The 5,499-nt window shown below is 54.4% G+C and overlaps 1 pseudogene across 1 annotated transcript; it reads right to left on the bottom strand.

Annotated features, from left to right (window-relative positions):
- Window positions 1-3,728: 3,728 nt before the first annotated feature.
- LOC311165847 (olfactory receptor 14C36-like) lies at window positions 3,729-4,658 on the bottom strand (annotated as a pseudogene). The gene has a single exon. The product of its transcript is annotated as an olfactory receptor 14C36-like (transcript).
- Between the last annotated feature and the right edge of the window lie 841 nt (window positions 4,659-5,499).

Here is a 5,499-nt window from a genome sequence, read left to right as displayed (position 1 = left end):
GATCTGAACAGACTGGAGCCATGGGCCCAGGACAATTGGATGAGGTTCACCAAGGCCCAGGGCCAGGTCCTGCCCTGGGCTCATAATCACCCCAAATCCCTGGCCGTGCCCTGCCCCTGATCCCCAGAGCCTGTCCTGTTTCCTTCATCCCTGCACTGCCAGGGACAAAGGAGCTCTGCTCCGGCTACAGAGGGAGGGGCAAGTGCCACCACTGGAGTGGGAACCAGAACTCATCAGGTTTGTGTCCTTTGGTGGCCAGGAATGAATGAGACTCAGAGGCATAGCAAGTTTCACTTCATTGCCAAAAAAAAAAAAAAAAAAAAGTAAACATGATATAATTTAAGAAAAATTTAAACTCTTCCCTCAGTAGTGTGAGACATCACAGCAATATCTGACGTGTCCACCATCCACAATGGATTTTTGTACAAAACCAATTTTAGAGAAAGATGATTCTGTGATAGATATAAACACAGTGAAGTTGTTGTATCAGGATGCTCATCCTGAAGTGGGGATAAAACAGCCTGAAGAATTTCTGATCTGCAAAGTTGTCAGTGGTGGATGGAGAGGGGAGGTCAAGCTGCTTTTGGTGCTGAGAAAATGCTGAAACCAGCCTGACTCATTTCATCTCCTCCTGTCCTGGCTGATCTCCCCTCTTTCCCCTTCCACCCATTGTCTTTTATCTCCCACCAGGCCCCCTGGTGAAGAGCCTGGCTCTGTGTTCTCCATCCCCTCCTTGGTGGCACTGCCAGGCTGGGATGAGGAGCCCCTCAGCCTTCCCTGCTCCGAGCTGGACAAGCCCAGCTCCCTCAGCCTCTGCTCACAGCCAAAGGGCTCCAGCCCCACCTTGGAGGCCCTTCCCTAACCCTCCTCCAGCTGCCAGACATCTTTCATGCCATGGGGACTCCAAACCAGGCCCCAGTGGCCTGGATAATCCACGTCCTTGATGTCCTGGTCACACAGCCCAGCCCCTTGTCCCCGTGTCAGGCTCTGGGGGTTGATTTGTGGAACATCCTTGGGGGAGGCTGCAGCTCCAGGTGGACCAGGGGGATACCGGGGACAGGGGACCCTGCTAGGCATGAACAGCTTTGGACTTCTGGGGGGACACTGTGAGGGGGGTGCTGGGGCAGAGAGACCAACCCAGTGACCTCACACAGCCCCCCTGTGATGTCACTGACTGCTCTGTTATGTCATAGCCTGCTCTGGGAGTCACAGCTGATGTCACAGCCTGCTTTTTTGTGATGTCACACAGCTGCACTGTGATGTCACATATCACTCCCTGATGTCATGGCCCATTCTGTGATGTCACTCTGCCACCCTCTATGATGTCAGAGTCTCCCCTGTGATGTCACAGCCTGCTCTGTAATGTCACAACTTACCCTGTGATGTCACACAGTCCCCTCTATTATGCCTTAGCTGATCAATGACCTCACAAAACCCACTCTGTGATGTCATAACTCACTCTGTGATGTCACAGTCCACTCTGTGATGTCACACAGCCCCTTGCTGACATCACAGCTGCTCTGTGCCTCTCTCATCACAACCACTGCGGTGCCTCTATGACACAGCCCCCTCTGGGACATCACACAGCCCTTCTGGGACATGACGGCCGTTCCCTGAGATCACCGTCCCCTCTCTGGGAGTTGCCCCGGTGTCACCTTTGGGGCAGGGGGCACAGGTGGCCTCTGGGCGCATTTGGGCCCCTGTGCCTGCAGCCCCCAGGCCCGGAGGTGCCCGGCGAATCCTGCAGGCTGCAGAACCTCGGTGCCACCCCCGGCAGCCCCAAGTGTCCGTCCTCGTCTCGGAGGAGCTGGCAGCGCTTGGAATCCCGGCCAGAGTGCCACTGTGGAGCGACCGCCGGGCTCAGCGGGGCGGGGACCCCCGGGAGCCCCCAGACCCGCCCCGCTCCGCGGGTGCCCGCAGCAGCCCCAGGGTTGTTCCCGTGCCCGTGTCACCGTCTCCGCGGGTGCCAGGGCTGTGCTTCCCTCCGGGGGCCCTGCGCAGTCCTGGCCCCCCAAACCCTCGGTGGTGCCGTGGGGGTCTCACCTGGATGCAGATGCTCAGCAGGGACACCATGTGCCCACCCCTTTGCCCACCCCTCACCACGGTGTCCCCAAGCCCCGCAGGTCCCGTGGCGGCCAGGGGGCGGGATGGGAACCCGCCTCTCCCGGGTGGAGTCTGTTCCCTCTCTTCCCCTGTCACCTCCACCACGGAGCTACTCAGAGGGTCCCGGCACCCCCCGAGGGGCCCGTGGCACTGGTTCGCCAGGGCCCCAGGAGCCGGGCAGGGGCCACCTCCCTGCAGAAGGAGCGCTGAGCATCCGCCCTCAGCCGGGAGTGGCCATGGAGGGGAGCCATGGAGGAACGAGCTTCCCGCAGCCTGGGGAACTCCCCCTCCTGTGCCGGACAGGGGGGCAGCCCCCGGGGGCTCCCCAACCCCCCCAGTTTCCCAGCGCCTGGCTGTCTGCCTTGGGGAGGGTGACGAGCCGATTCTCCATGGGGCCGCCCTCCTGGCTCATCACCTGCTTGGTGCTGATTTCCAACCTGGCCGCGAACACAGACAGGGATGGGGCAGTCACAGCCCCAGGGCGCTGCCTCACCACCCTCTCAGGGAAGAATTTCTGTCAAATCCCATCTAGGATTCAGTGTCCCATCTGGGTTTTGACATTGTAAAGAAAACATTGACAGTGCTCTAGTCTCCAGCACAGATTTATTGGCACAGATCAATCACAGTATCTGGTGCTTGAGCTAGTTCTTCATAAGATGGACCTGAACAAAGGAATTCCCTTGTGATCTAAAGACCCCACCCCTCACAGGACAGCCCAGTCCAACAAAAATATCAGAGAATGAGTCTCTCCCTCTCCATGGTTTCACTGTTTCATCACCAAGCAGTTGCCACAGGATCACTGTCCCCACCTTTGAGGTCACTTTTGGGGGCGTTTTTGGGGATCTGCATTCCCTGTTGCAATGTGATTGTTCCAGTTCACAGACCACGATGTCTAGGCTGGCCACTCTGGATATTTATTTTTAAGAAAGCTTAGATTTAAGCTGGAGTTTTGCCCATTCCAACCATTATTCAGATGTTCAGATTGTCAGCTCCAGGAGTTACATTGATCCACATCTGACTTATATAATAAAGCCATAAAATTCTGAAAACCTTAACTAGTCAGCCTAACAATTCCAGCCACTCTTGCCTATTTTTAAATAATACAAAATTGTCAATCCCCCTTGTGGTCACAGGAGAGACATAGAACAGGACAGCACTGAGCACTGGAGAGCTGAGGACTCACAGAGGGCACAGAAGGACAGTGTGGAAGTGCAAAGAGAAAAGCTTTGAAAACAGCAAGTGATCACTGGCATTGCTGCTGTGCTGGGACTTTCTCTCCCCCTCTGCACACAGACACTGCCCTGCCAGATTCAGATGAGTTTTTAGAGGAAGGATTTTTAACATAAAAGTTACTGCATCATTCAGTTTACTAAAGTGCACAGAGAAGTTGATTACACATTTACACAGTGTGTAAGAAATTTAAGGTGTAAGCAAAAACATATAAATAGAATGAATAAACCCAGTAATAGGATGATAATGGCATAAATAAAGTTTCCTTCTGCTCAACATAATCACAAAAGAAAAAAGGAAAGCCTGTACACACATAAGCACTATGAAACATTTTAGAAGAGAGGTGGGGGTGTGATGTGTTACACTAGGAGGGTGTGGAGAACAAGACAGGCACTTTATTGCTTTTGAAAAAGTCCAGTCATCACTTTCTTCAGGGCAAGCTGGAGCTCCTGGTTCCTCAGGCTGTAGATGAGGGGGTTCAGGGCTGGAGGCACCACAGAGTACAGAACTGACACTGCCAGATCCAGGGATGCGGAGGAGACGGATGGGGGCTTCAGGTAGGCAAATATGCCAGTGCTGAGGAACAGGGAGATGACAGCCAGGTGAGGGAGGCAGGTGGAAAAGGCTTTGTGCCGTCCCTGCTCAGAGGCAATCCTCGGCACAGCCCTGAAGATCTGCACATCGGAGAAAACAATGAAAAAACAACCAAACGATAAACACACATTGACCACAAGAAGCCCAAGTTCCCTGAGTTTGGATTGTGAGCAGGAGAGCTTGAGGATGTGTGGGATTTCACGGAAGAACTGGACCAGGGTACTGCCCTGGCACAGAGGCAGGGAAAATGTATTGGCCGTGTGCAGCAGAGCATGGAGAAAGGCACTGGCCCAGGCAGCTGCTGCCATGTGGGCACAAGCTCTGCTGCCCAGGAGGGTCCCATAGTGCAGGGGTTTGCAGATGGACACCTAGCAGTCGTAGCACATGACGGTGAGGAGGAAATATTCTGCTTCAGTGAAGAAGACAAGCAGAAATACCTGTGCAGCACATCCTGTGTAGGAGATGTCCCTGGTGTCCTAGAGGGAATTGTGCATGGCTTTGGGGACAGTGGTGCAGATGGAGCCCAGGTCACTGAGGGACAGGTTGAGTAGGAAGAAAAACATGGGGGTGTACAGGTGGTGGCTGCAGGCTACAGTGCTGATGATGAGGCCGTTTCCCAGGAGGGCAGCCAGAGAGATGCCCAGCAAGAGGCAGAAGTGCAGGAGCTGCAGCTGCCATGTGTCTGCCAGTGCCAGCAGGAGGAAGTGGCTGATTGAGCTGCTGTTGGACATTTCTTCACTGTGGCCATTGTGGACTATTGAAAGAAGACAATGACAAGCTGGGAAAGACTTCATTGTGTCATTCTTATGCTCTTTCATTTGGAATCCCCTCAAAATTACTTCTCTTTTTGGGGAAATTTTGCTCAGCCGTTTTTCTCTGAGCTCAGGTTCGTGCTGCTGCCTCATCTTCAACACTGCTCTCAGCCTAGAAAGGGGGGAGCCCAAAGGGAAGACAGGGCTCCCTGTGCCCCAGTGCAGTCAGACCTGCTGGAACCACAGAGGTACCCTTAGCTCATTACACCTTCCTCTCTTTCATGGTGACTGCTCTTCAGACGTGCTTGAAAAATAAAGTGGACTTTTTGAAGGCTCCAGTTTCATTGTCAGCATCTCTGAATTTTTCTACCTTTCCCTGTGCAGCTGGAAATAGAGGGACACCAAGGGTTGGTCTGCCTCTCTGCTGCCTGGAGTTGTGCCTACTGGGAGGTGTTTCTCTCTATCCAAGCCTTGTACCTGCCAGTGCTGCCAGAGCCCAGCCCAGCCCTGGGTGCTCAGCTCTGTCCTGCAGAGCCCTCCCAGCACAGGGCACTGCCCAGGGGCATCTCCCTGGCAGCAGGGCCTTAAGGCCAGGCCAGACAAACAGAGATGCTGCAAGCCAAGGTGCTGCTGCTGCTGTCTGTAGGTAGAGGAGAATGAGGAGGCACTTTCTGAGGGCGATGTGAGGTACATCTGCTGGTGCCAGGGTGACAGTGCAGGAGTCTCAGTGACACAGACAAAGCTGACAGCCCCTTTCCCTTCCCTTTAAGAGAAAGCTGAGAGCAGCCCTGGCCATGCAGCACCATCTCCAGAGCAGGAG

The sequence above is a fragment of the Fringilla coelebs genome (assembly GCF_963513975.1).
Source record: "Fringilla coelebs genome assembly, contig: SCAFFOLD_30, whole genome shotgun sequence".
In the NCBI taxonomy this organism is placed as follows: Eukaryota; Metazoa; Chordata; class Aves; order Passeriformes; family Fringillidae; genus Fringilla; species Fringilla coelebs.
This window is presented reverse-complemented; position numbering and strand designations above follow the sequence as displayed.